Source organism: Oncorhynchus clarkii, chromosome 18, assembly GCF_045791955.1.
Source record: "Oncorhynchus clarkii lewisi isolate Uvic-CL-2024 chromosome 18, UVic_Ocla_1.0, whole genome shotgun sequence".
In the NCBI taxonomy this organism is placed as follows: Eukaryota; Metazoa; Chordata; class Actinopteri; order Salmoniformes; family Salmonidae; genus Oncorhynchus; species Oncorhynchus clarkii.
Window position 1 is genome coordinate 21,449,068 of NC_092164.1, and position 19,685 is coordinate 21,468,752.

At 42.5% G+C, this 19,685-nt stretch overlaps 1 pseudogene; it reads right to left on the minus strand.

The window, feature by feature from the left end:
• Window positions 1-915: 915 nt before the first annotated feature.
• LOC139372272 (cilia- and flagella-associated protein 221-like) lies at window positions 916-19,466 on the minus strand (annotated as a pseudogene).
• Between the last annotated feature and the right edge of the window lie 219 nt (window positions 19,467-19,685).

Consider the following 19,685-nt stretch of genomic DNA (forward strand, 5'->3'; position numbering starts at 1 on the left):
TTAGGACGACTAAATGTTCCTAAAATATGCATGTGTGCATGTGTGTTTTGTGTGTGTGAGTGTATATATGTAGTATGTGAGTGTTTGTGTGTGTGTGTGTTTGTGTGTTGGAGTGTCGGTGTGGTATGTGTGAGTGTGTGGGTAGAGTACATTGAGTGTGCATAGAGCCTGAGCAAGAATGTCAGTGCAAAAACAAGGGGGGCAAATGCAAATACTCCGGTGCTCAGCCCTCCGTTTCCTGTAGTCCATGCTCAGCTCCTTTGTCTTGCTGACGTTGAGGGAGAGGTTGTCCTGGCACCACACTGCCAGGTCTGACCTCCTCCCTGTAAGCTGTCTCATCATCGTCAGTGATCAGGCCTACCACGGTCCGCCGTGTCATCGGCTAACTTAATGATGGTGTTTGAGTTGAACGTGGGCACGCAGACATGGGTGAACAGGGAGTAGAGGAGACTAAGCTGGCGCCCCTGTGTTGAGGTTCAGCATGGCGGATGTGTTGTCAGAATGTCCAGGGTCCAGTTGCAGAGGGATCCAGGGATCCAGTTCCAGGGTCCTCATCTTAGTGATGAGCTTGGAGGACACTATGGTGTTGAACACTGAGCTGTAGTCAATGAACAGCATTCTCACATAGGTGTTCCTTTTGTCCAGGTGTGAAAGAGCAGTGTGGAGTGCAACAGAGATTGCTTTAACTGTGGATCTGTGACATACAGGTGTAAATTTGGAATCATTCCTTTATCTATTTTTTTATTTGCCAGAAAGGCCTGTCATTATTTAAATAAAACAAGAAGCCGAACTTTAAAGTACATAAAGACTGTTTTAAATGAAAATGTCCTTGGCTGAATTGGCCAGCATAAATGCAAGACAATGGGCACAGCATCAGTGGTGTGGCAACTGTACAATAGCACATAGCAGCTCCAGTAATGATGTATTTTACAGTAAAATATATTATAGGAAATATATCAGTCAATGTATGTTGGTACTGTAATCTGATATTTCCTGCATCAACCTTAGTGCCTCGAAACAAATATAGCACTATTTATTCTCTGGTGTAGAGGGTGAATTAGCCTTGCCCACAATATTCAGGTGGTTGAATCGCGCCGTCACCTTGGCACCAAGTCTATTGGTCTGAGACTTCAGAAACATCTCCAGCTGCTGCTCTCTTGATTCCCTGTGGAAGTTATGAGTCAAAGTTAAAGACATATTAATAAGCATACCTGTTGTTCTTGGTTTTGAAATCTTCCATTAAATAAAAAAGAGATATGTCTTAGATTAGAAAGAATCACAAAGTGTGTGTGTATATGTGTGTGTGTGTATATGTGTGTATATGTGTGTGTATATGTGTGTGTGTGTGTGTGTGTGTGTGTGTGTGTGAGATAGTAGTTGATGCTAACACCAGATGCTGAGTGGGAGGGAAAGGAACAGTGTTGTGTTCACCTGGAGGTGTTTACTGTACTGACAGGCATCATCTGGGGAGTTTTACAGGGACTCAGGGAACTAGTGGAGGAGAAGCAAAATGAGCTGTTGTTATCTCCACTTTAATCTAACCTTTATCTAACATCCTCTTTTACAATCCCAACCTGGCCACAAGGGGGCAGTAGTACAGCAGCATCATTATAATTCTGTATCTCTTGACTAATTTTGCATCATGCTGATATAACGTCATTATTTTAGCCAAATTAGAAGAGATCATTTGATTATAATATGATTTTTGACAAATCCAATTACTAACAATTAGCATGCCACACCATCAATAGAAGTACAGAGATAACGACAAACCAAACATGAAGGAATAAACAGAAAATGGTGTGCGTGACATAAATGCTAATTTAAGTTATTGATTGATGACAATTGGCAAGGACTCAAGGGAAGACACACTGATTGAGTTGTAGGCTAAATTAAATGCCAGTATTCCTCATAGGGATTAGAGGTTAATTTAGTGGAAACACAGATGCATGATGCTCCTAGTCCTGCAGTGTGTGTGTGTGTGTGTGTGTGTGTGTGTGTGTGTGTGTGTGTGTGTGTGTGTGCGCGTGTGCGAACAGTATACCTCCTGTCATCTTTAGAGCTGTCGTCTTTCAGCTGTCTGGGAGTGAAAGGTACATTCTCTGGCAGGGGAAACTCGGCTCGGATCATCTCGGGCGTGAGAGATACTCCCGTGCTTTCAGACCTGGTAAAACACATCAGTCACACAAACCTCTGAAATGGATTCCTGTTACTTTCAGTCCGCCTGTCTGTCAGCGTGTGTTAGTGCTTACCGTCCATCCAGTAGCTCCTCTGTCATATCTTCTGGAAGGCCATTCAGAGCTGTGGGTGCCATGGTGGGCAGAATGTCACTGTTGAAGGGGTCAGACCTGGTGGAACACATGGTCAGGTGATAGAGACTCGGAGGTCATTAAAGGACTGGTACATTAACTGACTCAATGACTCAACTCTATTATATCAACTGTATTTATAAAAGGTAACACAATTTCAGCCCATGTTGTACAGCTGAGTATAAACGTACAGGCTAACATCCTGTTGATGTTTGCAACATCTTCACGTCAGATGACTAGGCAGCCCTATGGTTTGTTGTAGAGGCCTACTTTAACTGATAGGCAACATTTCACTTGGACTTGTTTGGACACTACTTCAACAAAGCAGAGGATACAGCGCTGGCTCTTAGTAACCCTGGTGCTGGAATGGATTCCAGAAAGGAGTCTGCACCATGGCCATAGATCTTAGACAAGGGAACAGAGTGCCGGTCCCCCCTCACCCTGTAAATATGAAGTAAATCACTGTGTTTCCATTCATAAGTCTGTCTGTGAGACTTGCACTGGTCTGGGCCTGTAGCTAACGTGCTACAGCTTAGCCTTAGCCATTCAAATGATCTGGAGGCAGAGAAGAAGCACGCAAGAACATCCTTGGAAGAAGTGGACACGCACAAACACACTGAGCCAGCTGGTGGAAGTTTGTGGATGACAGTGTACTTCCTAAGGAGCAAAAGGGTTTTCCACGTTCGTCAAGTCAAAATGCTCTGAGGAAGGGTAGGAGGTTTTTTAAGTGCAACTTACTGGTTGCGTGCAGGGCCTTCATTGAAGCTCTATGCAATCAATGGAAAATCTGCATATAATAGCAAAACAATCCTAACTAACTATCTCCCACAGGAGACGGCTGAGGGGAGAACGGCTCATTATAATGGCTGGAATGGAGTAAATGGAATGGCATCAAATGCCTGGAAACCACGTGTTTGATGTATTTGATACCATTCCACTCATTCTATTCCTGTAATTCCCACGAGCCCGTCCTCCCCAATTAAGGTGTCACCTACCTCCTGTGCTATCTACCTACCCATAGCATCCCAGTACCATGAAACCTCGGCTGTGAGCTGGTCAAACAAGATGATCAAACAAGATAAGCTCAATAATAAAAAAAAAGTGTTCAGTTGTGTGTGAAGAACAACAGTCTATACGTTGCACTGTTTGCTCAAGAACACATAGTATAGATGAGTTAGTACATCATGATCCATTAAGACACTGTCACTTTAGCGGTCGCTTTACGCAGCTGTATGTGTGGTGTGAGCCCTGTAAAGCTGTGCTACTGGATCCTTACATGCGCGGGGCCCAGCTACTGGTGTGGGACTGTTGGACAGAGAGGCCAGGGCAGCCGATGGGAACTTCTTCCAGGTCATCACGCCTCTGATCACATCCTGCAATTTGATCAGGATAAAGAATTGTGTAATTGTTGTAAAAACGACTTTAGTCTTGGCTTTAGTCTTACCACAAATGTCCACATTGTGTGAAAAATCAAGGTATTCTATTCTATTATTTTAAATTATATTTTAATTCTATAGAAATGCAATGCTAGTACACACAAATGTGAGAGTTTTTGCTTAATAACTCCTCTTGATATGAGAGACCTACTGTTTGGTCTAAAAATGTCTTCTGAGTACTGGGGGTGTGCATTCCAAACACAGAGGGCTTTGGGATGGTGTACCGGGGCAGTGGACACAGGTGGAACTCCAGATCACACTCTAGGTAGAGGGGGTCTGCTTTGAAGGCATGGAGACCGGGGGGCTGGGTTCTACAGAGCAGAACAAAGTCCAACATGGAACACGAACAGTATAAATGATCAATGCAAAATGATTCACAATTATCAATATTCTCAGGCCCGGTGAAGGATTCCACTATTGACAAGAGGAACAGCTGTTGTGGTAATCATCAGGACAGAGATTCCAACAAAACATTTCCAACACTATGCATGATAGTAACACCAATCATTACGACTACATCTACTGCATACAGCCTTATAATGGACAACCTGGAGATATTTACTAGAGATATGACATAGACGTGGTCCATACTGTAGATATGCATGAGGAACACATTTATTTATACAGCAGTGGAGGCTGGTGGGAGGAGCTATAGGAGGACGGGGTTGTTGTGATGGCTGGAATGAAATAGAATAATTGGAACAGAGTCAAATGTGGTTTCCATATGTTTGATGTGTTTCATACCATTCCATTTATTCAATTCCAGCCATTACAATGGGCCCGTCCTCCTATAGCGCCTCCCACCAGCCTCCAGTGATATACTGTAAATAAATAAATACATGTGTTTTATCATATTCTGTGATATTCCCTTACAAAGATTCTGAGGGGGTGGGCGTAGGGAGGCTTCAGCAGGGCGCTGGGGGCCGTGAAGCTCAGACTGGGACACTCATCCTCCTCGCCCTCTGGCTCGGCCACTGCACACCCCGAGGGAGAACGGATCACCCTGGGCAACAGTTCATCCTGAAAGACAGGGACACAACCACGTAAGCAACCAGTGCATTAGGAGACTGAAACAGGAGAGACGACCTGAACTTGTTCAATACCAAACACACATTTTTGTTTTCCGTTACAAAATGTTTTTCTACAGTGTTCCCTAATGAATATGACCCAGCAGAGAAAAAAAATGTAAAAAAGATTTATCAGTCTTGTATAACATCCATGCTGGCAAGATTAGAGATACACTATAAAAATAATATCAATGAGATGGGGCCAATCTATTAGAAACTCTAGTTCTGCAATTGCAAAAATCCTACTTGACGTTGTCCTAAAGTAAGATCAGATCTGACAGTTGTACGATGTTCCTGTAATAAGTATTGTTGTGGTAAAGAGTTTGCTATGGAGAGCTGCCCGCAAATGAGTAAGTGTTTGTATGATGGGAGCTAAGTGGGGACCATGAGCTCTGGAGAAGGGTGATTAATGGTTGTCTTGTCATGGTCTTGTCAACCATGGGAAACTATAGGAACATTAAAAAAAATAATGGTTTGATTACATAAACAACGAGGTTATTGCTGTATCAGTTTGAGCAAATACACACACGCTATTGGATGTCAGAGGAGCAGAGCAGATCCTAGTCTCTGACAGTGACACCATTAAGTAATCAATCAAACCATTCAGAGTTCTCAGGGTTATTGCTGCTTCACATCATTGTTTATGTTATATCACTTGTACATCGTCTCGTAAAAGGCTTAAAGGATTGACTGTGATTTATTTCCTTTGTATAAATGGATCTGTGTATTACACACCACCTACGTAAGCGTCCCACAGTGTTGGTGGTGAGTCTCTTGGCTCACCTGTGCCCCAGTGCATAGGGTCCTGGGCTGGGATGGGGGGGAATGTAGCTAGCGGCAGCCTCAAAGGCCGAAACAGACTGGTACCCCATTAACTTGTAGTGCTGGGGAACCTTGAGAAACAACACACGTAATGGGACACAAGTGAGCACGTTACTGTACAATTTCTAAGCAAAATCCCTGTCATCATCAGCAGGTACGTTTACATGAGTGACTGATAGGCAAACATAGCTCGTTGTTAGTGCTACAATGTACAAGCAACATCAACTATTCTTTATTCAGGCAAAGACCTCTCATTTCAGGTTGAAGAATGGAGTGTGTTATTTGACCAGGACCTCAATAGGCCTAACAGGGACGGCACCCCATGCATTGGGAGCCTGGGCATACAGTAACAAGGCCAACACTACGTTATGGTCATTTTCACTAAATCATTTCAATGAATACAAGCTTCTGGGCAAATCAAATCAGTGTCCCTTCTTTTCAAGTAGTCCACGCAAGAACAAGATGGCTTTTTATCAAAGTGCACTGCATTTACCAGTTGATCAGACTGGTTAGGAAGAGAGAAGATGGGGAATGTGAAAGGAATCACGTTGTCTGGTGAGATCTTCGGGGGATGAAGGGGCTCCTCCTCAACTGAAAACAGAAAAATGCATGCATCTTGCTTGCTTCCAACATCAAAATGACTTGGGGGTTCACATCATTTGAAAATAGATTTTTATTTTATTTTGGCACAACAAATGCGTGTGCTGCATCGTTCAGGTATGTATTTTGATCATATGCCTGTGTCAAATAGAGAACACGTTTGCCCTGTGGGGTCTCAACAGTGCAATACCTCTTACTCCTGTGGACAGGCGCTTCAAGCTTTGAGTCAGCTGCCTCAACGAGACCAGTCTGTTGTTAACACGACATTGAATCACCACCTGAAACACATGGTGCACTCACTTAGAGGTCGTGTTGTTTCGAAAGGTTATGCATGTTTGTGAGTAAACCCTCTTCCTGCTGTATGACATCTGTTACGGTACATGTTTCTTGCTCAAATAGAGAATGATATAAATACAAAACCCAAAAATGTTTTCAAGTATGCATTGGGATAAATTTGATATTAAAGAGAACCAGGACTTGGACATTGTCAGCTTTCCAACTGCCTATGAGATATTGTATAACATACTGGTTTTACAGTTTGTAATTTGGTTGAATGTAGGCTACATCATTAACTATAGCTTACCTTAGGAATTCGCATCCCAGACATATGACAGGGACTACTACATGGCTTAAGATCGTTATCATAGAGAGTATACACACCGCCTCACAGGGCTTGTGGTTTGTGAGTGAAACCGTTGTGTTGAGTGGGCTGGGATGAGGCACTCGATTCCTATAGGGCCTAATCTAAGGCCAATGGAGTGAAAGAGAGAGGGCTAAGTACTGTACCTTGTGGGCTGCCTGCTGGAAGAGCCTCAGAGCTCTCTGCCTGATCTCCAGATGACTGCTGGAGTACATGCAAAAGGAAGGCGTGCCCCCCGGTGCCTGGAAGGTACAAACAGAACAGACGTTTTGATTGTGAAAAAGAAAATGGATGAAAGCAGCTCTCATGCTCAAGGGGGAAAAAGCAATATGCATTCCATTTGAAGCCATTTTAGAGGCAAACAGGTCGGTTTTGACTTCAACATGGTACCTGGCCTGTGTTACGCAGGACCCGTCTGGTAGAGAGCTTAGGTTGGCCTCTAGCAAAGTCCCTCTCCTTCCTCACATCTTCTTTTCTAACCTGGAATTAAGACGGGCGTTCGTCATGTTCAGAATACGAGCAAGTGTGACTAACAAGGATCAATCCCGGGAGAATGCATTAGCCCACTAAGCCAAAGCCTAGGCGTTTGCTAGGGGAGCCATTGCAACTCTTCAAGTCTCAGGTAAGGTTACTGATCATCACACTAGCATGGTCAGTAAACTACCTCTGTTACACAAACGTATGAAACAGATGAGGACAAGGCATAGGGAAGAGGTGTAAAGGCTGTTTTGGTTCCTGGCCTGAGATCCAGATTCCAGAGAAGACACATGAAAGGAGTTTATCCAATCACCAAGTGGAGTGATTGTCCTCTCTAAAAACAATGGTGGCCTGTAAAGAACAGAGTAAATACAGCCAATAAACAGAGAGAGGGGAGAGGAAGTGCTGTTAAGTGTCCTGGGAGAGATCTGTCATCTGTTCCCCTTTAGAAGAAACAGCAATAGCAGTAGCTCTCCCTGACATTACAGCGTCATGTTGTGTATCTAATTTAAAGTCACTACGGTTGGCTTTATACATTTACTGGCCGTTCTCAATCAAACTCAAATACAGTTGCACAGCCTGACTTCAAACCAAATCAAATCAAATTGTATTTGTCACATGTTCCGAATACAACAGTGAAATGCTTACTTACAAGCCCTTAACCAGCAATGCAGTTCTAAGAAAAATAACTTAATACACTACACATACAAAAGTATGTGGACACCCCTTCAAATGAGTGGATTTGTCTATTTCAGCCCCACCCGTTGCTGACAGTACAAAATTGAGCACACAGCCATGCAATCTCCATAGAGAAACATTGTCAGTAGAATGGCTTTCCTGAAGACCTGAGTGACTTTCGACGTGGCACCATCATAGGAGGCCACCTTTCCAACAAGTCAGTTCGTCAAATTTCTGGCCTGCTAGAGCTGCCCCAGTCAACTGTAAGTTCTGTTTTTGTGAAGTGGAAACGTCAAGGAGCAACAACAACTCAGCCATGAAGTGGTAGACCACACAGAACAGGACTGCAGGGTGCTGAAGCGCGTAGCGTGGTAAACAATCACTATCCTAGTTCCAAACTGCCTGGAAGCAACGTCATCACAATAACTGTTCTTTGGGAGCTTCATGAACTGGGTTTCCATGGTCGAGCAGCCGCACACAAGCCGAAGATCAACATGCGCAATGCAAAGAGCCAGCTGGAGTGGTGTAAAGCTCGCTGCCATTGGACTCTGTTTGGTGGAGGAGGAGTAATGGTCTGGGGCTGTTTTTCATGGTTCGGGCTAGGCCCCTTAGTTCCAGTGAAAGGAAATGTTAACGCTACAACATACAATGACATTCTAGATGATTCTGTGCTACAAACTTTGTGGGAACAGTTTGGGGAAGGCTCTTTCCTGATTCAGCATGACAATGCCCCCGCACATAAAGTGAGGTCCATACAGAAATGGTTTGTTGAGATCGGTGTGGAAGAACTTGACTGGTCTGCACAGAGCCCTAACCTCAACGCCATCCAACACCTTTGACTTTAATTGGAATGCCGACTGCAAGCCAGGCCTAATCGCACAACATCTGTGCCCGACCTCACTATTGCTCTTGCGGCTGAATGGAAGCAGGTCCCTGCAGCAATATTCCAACATCTAGTGGAAAGCCTTCCAAAAAGAGTGGAGGCTGTTATAGCAGCACAGGGGGGACCAACTCCACATTAATGCCATGATTTTGGAATGAGATGTTCGACGAGCAGGTGTCCACATACTTTTGGTCATGTTGTGTATATAAGTCATAGTTACCAATAAGGTATGCAAACCGGAGAAGAACTGGTTGCCCAGATTGCTGCACAAGTGATGAGAAAACAAAGCCAGAGCAGAGGAAAACATGAAACATGTTGGATATACAACATACAGCAACAGTGTTTTATGATTATTATGACTATCATGATACATTACAAATCTAACCATATATTCATTTTCTGCTAAATCTCTCTCCTACAAAACCTGTATTTTGGTCTGTGTCGAGACATCTGTCTTGTCTGGAGGCCCAGCTTAGGTTGGGCCATCATGACTGAATTGTAAAATATATATATATATATACACTGCTCAAAAAAATAAAGGGAACACTTAAACAACACAATGTAACTCCAAGTCAATTATACTTCTGTGAAATCAAACTGTCCACTTAGGAAGCAACACTGATTGACAATAAATTGCACATGCTGTTGTGCAAATGGAATAGACAACAGGTGGAAATTATAGGCAATTAGCAAGACACCCCCAATAAAGGAGTGGTTCTGCAGGTGGTGACCACAGACCACTTCTCAGTTCCTATGCTTCCTGGCTGATGTTTTGGTCACTTTTGAATGCTGGCGGTGCTTTCACTCTAGTGGTAGCATGAGACGGAGTCTACAACCCACACAGCTCATCCAGGATGGCACATCAATGCGAGCTGTGGCAAGAAGGTTTGCTGTGTCTGTCAGCGTAGTGTCCAGAGCATGGAGGCGCTACCAGGAGACAGGCCAGTACAGCAGGAGACGTAGAGGAGGCCGTAGGAGGGCAACAACCCAGCAGCAGGACCGCTACCTCCGCCTTTGTGCAAGGAGGAGCAAGAGGAGCACTGCCAGAGCCCTGCAAAATGACCTCCAGCAGGCCACAAATGTGCATGTGTCTGCTCAAACGGTCAGAAACAGACTCCATGAGGGTGGTATGAGGGCCCGACGTCCATAGGTGGGGGTTGTGCTTACAGCCCAACACCGTGCAGGACGTTTGGCATTTGCCAGAGAACACCAAGATTGGCAGATTCGCCACTGGCACCCTGTGCTCTTCACAGATGAAAGCAGGTTCACACTGAGCACATGTGACAGACGTGACAGAGTCTGGAGACGCCGTGAAGAACGTTCTGCTGCCTGCAACATCCTCCAGCATGACCGGTTTGGCGGTGGGTCAGTCATGGTGTGGGGTGGCATTTCTTGGAGGGCAGTGCTCGCCTAAGGTAGCCTTACTGCCATTAGGTACCGAGATGAGATCCTCAGACCCCTTGTGAAACCATATGCTGGTGCGGTTGGCCCTGGGTTCCTCCTAATGCAAGACAATGCTAGACCTCATGTGGCTGGAGTGTGTCAGCAGTTCCTGCAAGAGGAAGGCATTGATGCTATGGACTGGCCCGCCCGTTCCCCAGACCTGAATCCAATTGACCACATCTCGGACATCATGTCTCGCTCCATCCACCAACGACACGTTGCAATACAGACTGTCCAGGAGCATGCCCAGGCGTTGTAGGGAGGTCATTACAGGCACGTGGAGGCCACACACACTACTGAGCCTCATTTTGACTTGTTTTAAGGACATTACATCAAAGTTGGATCAGCCTGTAGTGTGGTTTTCCACTTTAATTTTGAGTGTGACTCCAAATCCAGACCTCCATGGGTTGATAAATTTGATTTCCATTGATCATTTTTGTGTGATGTTGTTGTCAGCACATTCAACTATGTAAAGAAAAAAGTATTTAATAAGAATATTTCATTCATTCAGATCTAGGATGAATTATTTTAGTGTTCCCTTTATTTTTTTTGAGCAGTGTATATACACACAGTTGAAGTTTACATACACCTTAGCCAAATAAATTTAAACAATTTTTTTCACAATTCCTGACATTTAATCCCAGGAAAAATTCCTGTTTTAGGTCAGTTAGGATCACCACTTTATTTTAAGAATGTGAAATGTCGGAATAATAGTAGAGAGAATTATTTATTTAAGCTTTTATTTCTTTCATCATATCCCCAGTGGGTCAGAAGTTTACATACACTCAATTAGTATTTGGTAGCATTGCCTTTAAATTGTTTAACTTGGGTCAAATGTTTCAGGTAGCCTTTCACAAGTGTCCCACAATAAGTTGGGTGAATTTTGGCCCATTCCTCCTGACAGAGCTGGCGTAACTGAGTCAGGTTTGTAGGCCTCCTTGCTTGCACACGCTTTTCAGTTCTGCCCACAAATTTTCTATAGGATTGAGGTCAGAGCTTTGTGATGGCCACTCCAATACCTTGACTTTGTTGTCCTTAAGCCATTTTGCCACAACTTTGGAAGTATGCGGGTCATTGTCCATTTGGAAGACCCATTTGCGACCAAGCATTAACTTCCTGACTGATGTCTTGAGATGTTGCTTCAATATATCCACAATTTTCCTCCCTCATGACGCCATCTATTTTGTGAAGTGCACCAGTCCCTCCTGCAGCAAAGCACCCCCACAACATGATGCTGCCACCCCCGTGCTTCACGGTTGGGATGGTGTTCTTCAGCTTAAAAGCCTCCCCCCTTTTCCTCCAAACATAACGATGGTCATTATGACCAAACAGTTCTATTTTGTTTCATCAGACCAGAGGACATTTCTCCAAAACGTACAATCTTTGTCCCATGTGCAGTTGCAAACCGTAGTCTGGTTCTTTTATGGCGGTTTTGGACTAGTGGCTTTTTCCTTGCTGAGCGGCCTTTCAGGTTATGTCGACATAGGACTCGTTTTACTGTGGATATAGATACTTTTGTTCCTGTTTCCTCCAGCATCTTCACAAGGTCATTTGCTGTTGTTCTGGGATTGATTTGCACTTTTCGCACCAAAGTACGTTAATCTCTAGGAGACAGAAAGCGTCTCCTTCCTGAGCGGTATGACAGCTGCGTGGTCCCGTGGTGTTTATACTTGCGTACTATTGTTTGTACAGATGAATGTGGTACCTTCAGACATTTGGAAATTGCTCCCAAGGATGGACCAGACTTGTGGCGGTCTACGATTTTTTTTCTGAGGTCTTGGCTGATTTATTTTGATTTTCCCATGATGTCAAGCAAAGAGGCACTGAGTTTGAAGGTAGGCCTTGAAATACATCCACAGGTACACCTCCAATTGACTCAAATGATGTCAATTAGCCTATCAGAAGCTTCTAAAGCCATGACATCCTTTTCTGAAATTTTCCAAGCTGTTTAAAGGCACAGTCAACTTAGTGTATGTGAACTTCTGAGCCACTGGAATTGTGATACAGTGAATTATAAGTGAAATAATCTGTCTGCAAACAATTGTTGGAAAAATTACTTGTGTCATGCACAAAGTAAATGTCCTAACAGACTTGCCAAAACTATAGTTTGTTAACAAGAAATGTGTGGTATGGTTGAAAAACGAGTTTTAATGACCCCCCACCTAAGTGTGTGTAAACTTCCGACTTCAACTGTATATCTGTAACTTAGTAACAGCAAATACAGTCTGCAGCAGACCCAAATGGCAATGAATGAAGCATTCCAGACTTTGAATCATCTGAGTTAGCTTTCAGTCACACTAGCAAACAAGTCATCCGACAAAACCCGGTTTCTCCCCTCTTTACATTAAGTGAATAGTGAATGACACTCCTTCATCTCTTAGAGAAAATCTCATGTATGTTGATTACTGGTGTGAAAGTTGATTACTGGTGTAAAACTTGTCCAGGTACCTTCCCTCAGGTCTTTAGAGCTCAGTTTATCAGTCCGTTGTATCAGTATCTTGACCACTCCAGCAGGGGCGGACACATCAACTGCTGTCTTCAGGCTCAGCTTCGCATCACTCTCTCTTCTCTCCCTTACAGTCTATTGAAATCATACAATACCAATCACACACCAGATATGTTCCTATTCGTATGATTACCTCATTATCTACGTCATTGTATAGTCTGCTAAATGAACTGGAGTGAGTTTCTGGAAAGCCCCGTCGCTAACATTGTCCTTTATGTCTAGGATGACTCTTATCTCTGTGCAGCTGGGTTTTCAAGATAAATAAGGTGTGATGTCAGCTAGAAGGCTTTCTGGAAACGCACCCCTGGTACAGCAGGGGTTAAATGGTTGCAGTACCTTTGACTTTTCAGGTGTCCGCATTGACCTCTGCTTGGTTTGGGTCAGAGGCTGTCTCAAGGAGACAGGTGGAGGCCCTCGACTGTCAACAAACAAAACTTATTTTGCATGTCCCACGTCTTTCTCCTGTTGACTGGGTCAGAAACAACACCAATAAATGTATGTAGCACATTTCCTGCAGTCAAATTACCAAATTACCCTGTAGTGGCTTCATCTGTGGAATGTTACTCATATTTTTTTTTGTAATTTCATAATTGATAAACTTTTTTTAATTTTTTAAATGCTGAAAAGCCGATGTGTCTATGTCAAACGGTTTTGTGATATTTCAGTAATATTGGGACGCAAACTGAAAATGTAATACATTTTAACGCTATATCTGACATGGTACAGGTGTCTTCTGTTTGTAAGCCCATAACCATGTATGTGAGGTGTAAACTTATGTTTCACAGTAAATTTGTTTAAGAATACCAAGAAACACTCTGTGTGACCCTGATTTAGCCCACTGCAGTAGAATGTCAATAATAGTTTGTTTCCATCACTCTAGGCCAAGGGCCCAAACCTAATGCTAACGGAGTAAAAGAGAGAGGGCTAAGTACTGTACCTTGGGGACTGCCTGCTGGGAGACCTCCAGAGCTCAACATAGCTATAGTTGACTAACAACTTACCAGGCTTTATCTGCCGTTAATAACTTACTTGTGTACTTAGCTAATAATTTGACTTTGATACTGCCATTGGGGCTGTTGGCATTGTATGAGTAGATATATTCTATCAATATTTGCTAAACAAAATAAACAATAATCTTCAAAATGGTATCAGTGTAGATGAAGGGGGAGGAGACAGGTTAAAGAAGGATTTTGAAGCCTTGAGACAATTTAGACATGAATTATATATGTGTGCCATTCGGAGAATGAATGGGCAAGACAAAAGATGTAAGTGCCTTTGTATGGTAGTAGGTGCCAGGCGCACGGGTTTGAGGTTGTCAAGAACTACAACGTTACTGGATTTTTCTAGCTTGACAGTTTCCCGTGTGTATCAAGAATAGTCCACCACCCAAAGGACATCCAGTCAGCTTCAAATCAAATCAAATTGACACAACTGTGGGAAGTATTGGACTCAACGTGGGCCAGCATCCCTGTGGAACGCTTTTGACACCTTGTAGTCAATGTCCCGATGAATTGAGGCTGTTCTGAGGGCAAAAGAGGGTGCAACTCAACCCGCCAATTCTTCAATTAACTCATTCATATCTTATCTTCACATCTTTTATTGCGAGTCCAGGGAGAAGTAAACATGGGAATATTTGATCCGAAGCACACACATTGAATGGATTGGATACCGATGCATTTTGATATGACTGCAGTTCCCTTGCTTGATAAATCATTAACTCCTCTTAGTCATAACACAGGGGAGTAAAACTCGTCCACTGTCAGTGATGGAGTGCACCCATTTTCTCATGGGAACTGAATCAAAAATGATATTTTATATACAGACTAGAAACAAGAATAACCTGTTTATCTTTATAAGTGACCGTGCGTGGTTTTGAGTCTGTAGCCCAGGACTAAACAAAGAAGTTAGCCATGAACAGAAATCAATGAAACAAAAGGATATCATCATAACTAGAATCGTGCAGAAGAACCATATATGTGCATTTTCAAGAAATGTAGATAAACATGATACATCATTATAAAGTTTTTTTTTTTGGGGGGGGGGGTTATTCAAGTATCTATCAACTATAAAATCCCTAATGTGTTATATGCACACTTAGAAACAGAGAAACATTTGATTATATGAAAATGGAACAGTATGCACTTGTATGGTTCTTCTCTGCAAGAGTTCATTTTTTATCTCTCTAAATGTTTGTACAATTTCTATTTTCAAAGTTTGCAGACAGAGAGTTTCAGAACAGTACATGTGCTGCACTTATGTGCATAGCACTCGCTCTAGGAAATGTGCGTAAGCATTGTTTACACAAGGATATTGTAACCACTTAACAATCACATATTTTCCATTCTTATCAGTAAAGAAATATGTTTGGCTCAGTGCATCAATTGACGGAACTCACAATGACACAAAATAACAAGCAATAACGTGACACAAACCAAGAAAACAGGAACTTTGCTGACCATATATCAAATATGTACATAATTGTAACTATGACCTGGTAAAAATGGCATAATTCAATATAGTGTTTGATGAACTAACCTTTAACATTTCAAAATGGTTCTGGCATACCTAAGTGTCAGGTGGGGCGAGGAGGACCCGCTGAGGGTGCAGACATAGGGTTTGGGGTTGAACTGGGAGATGACCACCTGTAGAGTGACCTGGGTCGTGTCATACTGGAACGGTCTGAATGTGACGGTCACCTCCACCTTCCCATTGGCTGGAATCACTCCTAGAATCAAACACAAACAAACGATTATACCGGTCTTGACAAACTCAGAATTTTGACCAATAATGCATTTTTGAAAGGAAAACATTGCATAGGCCTACCTAAACTCAACACTTCGAACCCCTCAAACCACGGAAAACCTAGAGATAGGCTTTCAGATCTCTCTACCTAGTCTGAGTACTAGGCTATTTGCGTAACCCAGAAAATCCAGCATCACTCATTGTCTGGAAAGCATCACCATCAATGCCAGGGACAAAACAGCACAGTTCCCCCTGTTCTAGATGCACCGAGTCCCTGACTGCTTTATGTCAATGTGGCTGTTGCAGACCATGAGCATCTTTCCACAGTAATTCAGACACAAGACATGATGGTGGTGTTGAGGAATCACAGGTCAGGGCTAGGTAATGAGCTAACAATATTATGTGAGTTCATAGAGGTTAGTCTGGCTGTCAGCAACAACAACAACAAAAAACGATTATGTGGTTCAAAGTTGAAACTAATCACCTCAATTAACTAACACCAAAACATAGCCGGAACCTTTTTGTGAACCAGAAATGATCCTACCGGCAAATACTTCAAAATAAATTGATACACATCTGGCAATGAGACTCGTGGGCTTAATACATTAATCACAGAATATATACCAACTGTAGATAGAATAATACAGGCGTTATCCTCACTGTCTGTCTGACTGAGCTGTTAAGATGTTGTTGCTATCTCGTTCTAACATAATGGTGTTATTACCACTTTATTCAGTGGCCTAATGTATAGTGCTACCAAGTCTGTTGATTGGAGTTACCTGACAGGGGCTGGACAGAGAAGGCCTTGTGTGGCTGGATGATGTACACCTGGAACTCAAAGTCAATGGGACAGCTGCAGCTCAGAGGGATCACATGGTTGACACTGGAAGGTCAAAGACGAGTCAAAGGTCAAAGATAACAAGCATAGATATCGCACTGCCCCAGAAAGGGCAACAGCCTACATGTTCATTGAGACCTACAATGTAAAGCTAAATCAAATTCAGTCGGCCACTCAGTTCAAAAGACAATCATTTTCATCAAGAGATAAAAATACCCTACGAAAAAAATCTGTAAAATGTAAACAATTATTATATCTCTAGGGCTCTACAAATGTTTATATTCTGATATTTGTGAAGTATTCTCTTTCCAAGCGTATTGTTTTAACTGAATATTGTTGAATATGCAAGACAAATACTACTGACCCTAGCATATACCCCAGCATACGGCTTATTTAGAGAACTACGATTAGCTATCTACCTGTGCAAATGGACTCTAATATATTGACTGCTCACCGCATCATTAGTGTCAACAGAGATTATTAAAAACAAACGTTTATGATATGTTACATGACCATAATAACACACTGAGTTTATTCCACAAACAAGCCTTTGTTGCCACTCATCATGTTTATCTGGCAGGCTAATTCAGAAACTGGTGCACTTAGCAAACACTTAGCAGACTAGGCTGTAGCTGTTGCCTATCCCTTACGGAAGAAACACATGAATTTCACATGTAAACACATGTGAAGTGTTCCAAAAACACATGTTTTCATGTGATCATATGTGACAACATTTCTTATGTGAAGTTAATGTGATAAAATGTGACAAAATTTAAAGCAACATGTGAGAACATGAAACTACACGTGGAAATGTGATCATATGTGAAGTGTTCTAAAAACACATGATTTCACAAATGATGTGTTTTTTTCTGTAAGGGATATGAGTGGCCATGCAACTCATGTACAATCCTCTTAACAAGTTTCATTGATGGGTTTAAAGACTATTCAAAAGGCAAAGATGCACAGAGAGGCACAAATGTCCACTTCACCTCACATTTGGCCCAGTGGGACAGCTGGTATGGTGATGTGTGTTGGGATGTGCAAGTCATCGATGATGGGGTAGGCATGGGCTGGAACCTGTAAATTATCTTCCCCCTGGAGAGAGATTGAGAGAAAATAACAACGCTCCCTGATGCATTCCTTTAGTGGAGTTCTAAGCAAGACGAAACCTTCTAGCAGTACCCTGGTCCCAGATCAGTTTGCAATGGAGTGACAATGACCTTAGTTGGCTAGACAGCACAAACAGATCTGGGACCAAGCTTACCTTGCAGCAACTATGGAGAGAAACGTTGACAACAAACAACATCTAATGCATAAACACAGCAAATTCCTATTTTGATTGACAATTGAATAGATTAGAAGTAGAAGTTGAAGACATCACTGTCAGGCATGACAGCAAGCGAACTTGATTAGAAACTAACATAGCACTGGATTCCAACCTTGCAATGAACCCGAATACAGTCATAGAAGTAGCGCCATTCGTCAGGACAGAAGTGTACTTTCACTGTGTAGGACAGTCCGGGGATGCTGCACAGAAATATCAAAATGGAGGAATTAAGCATCAACGCTAACACTCATACGAATCGAAGATTATAGACGGAATGCATAACATGACATCAAATAGTAATAAACAAATACCTGTTTTAAATATTTTGTTTTGAAATGCTTTGTTTGGGTGGGGATAATGTGAATGTTGATCACTTCAGATGATATGTTGATAAGCTTCTGAGGAAGATTAAAACAAAGATGAATTAGATTATGCCTTGTATAAGAATGTACTGGCAGATGAAGTGCATATAACTGCAAAATTGTATCTAAAAAGTCAGTGCTTTGTCTTTTGTTCTCTTGGAACAGTCAACACATTGCTGAAGCTCACTGCTTCACTCACCAAGCTCCTCTGATAATCCTTCCCCAGTTTAAACCCACTGAAGTGAAGTGCTGAGGGTTCTGCTTGGATTGCACTGTTGCTCTTGAGTTTGGTATAGGTTTCTGGAAGGTATAAGTATAATATAAATTAGATATATGTATTCACCATCTGCTTAGTCCCATGTGGCTCAATTGGTAGAGCATGGTGCTTGCAATGCCAGGGTTGTGGGTTTGATTCCCATGGGGGACCAGTACAAAAAAAAGTATGAAAACGTATGCACTCACTACTGCAAGTCGCTCCGGATAAGAACATCTGCTAAATGACTAAAATGGAAATATAAGAAACCAAAATGCCTGAGGAGCCACACACTGTATAATGTAGGCTATGGTAACTCAGATAGCAGCATGAGCATGCTAGCCCAAGCACTCTACTACAATAAACATGTTCTTCTTGACTGAATATAGCCTGTCAAACATATGACTGAGATGTATCAAATCGTTCAAGTGTAAGGGTCCTACGGGTCTCTAGTAGGTGATGAGGGACATCAGAGGGACTTCTTTTTCTGTCCTCCACCAGTTGGCACAGGGGCAGAGGGTGTCTTCTTCCTTTGACTGTCTGTGAATGTCTCTGATGCAGTGTGTGCCACTTCCATCACTTCTCCATTAAAAACAGGGCTGAAGAAGATCGCAAACAATATCACAAATCACATCACATCAGATATGCAAATGCTTGCATTTCAAAGATGCAATGTTGTCCATATTATAATGAGAAGAACCAAATGACACAAAGCTAGCAAGCCAACGTTGTGCATGTGCAGCTACAGTGGTTGACACTGGAAAGTAAGCAAACTAGCTAGGGACGGGTTTGCAAGAGAGAGTGGAAGCTAGCACAACATAGAGGAGCAGCTAGCAAAGAGGAACAGCTAGTTACTATAACGTTAGATTGTTATCAAACTACATGACACCCGTGCGTCTTTCTGGATATATTAGTCTGTAAACAGTTTTTGTAGGTTCGATTTGGTAGCTCATAAACAACACAAGTTTTTATTCGTTGCATCATGTCGGTGCTTTTCAAGGTTAAAAACGGCCCGTACCTGTTGTTTCACCTACAAAACATCCACCAAAAACTCTCGTCGCCATAGTAATGCTTCCGTGGGACGTGGTTAGTACTAGCAAAGAGTTTCTAAACCCAGAGGCGCAACATCGCCAGACTTCTGGGAACGCTTGCAAAACAGACCCAGCATATAAAACCGGGTTTGGGGGTTTGAGAAGTGAATGAGAGAAGCGAAAAATTATTATTTTAGTGGTTAATTTATCTAAAGGCACAACCTAGATTCTAGCCAATGTATTAAGCAGTTGAACATGGTATTACTACAAC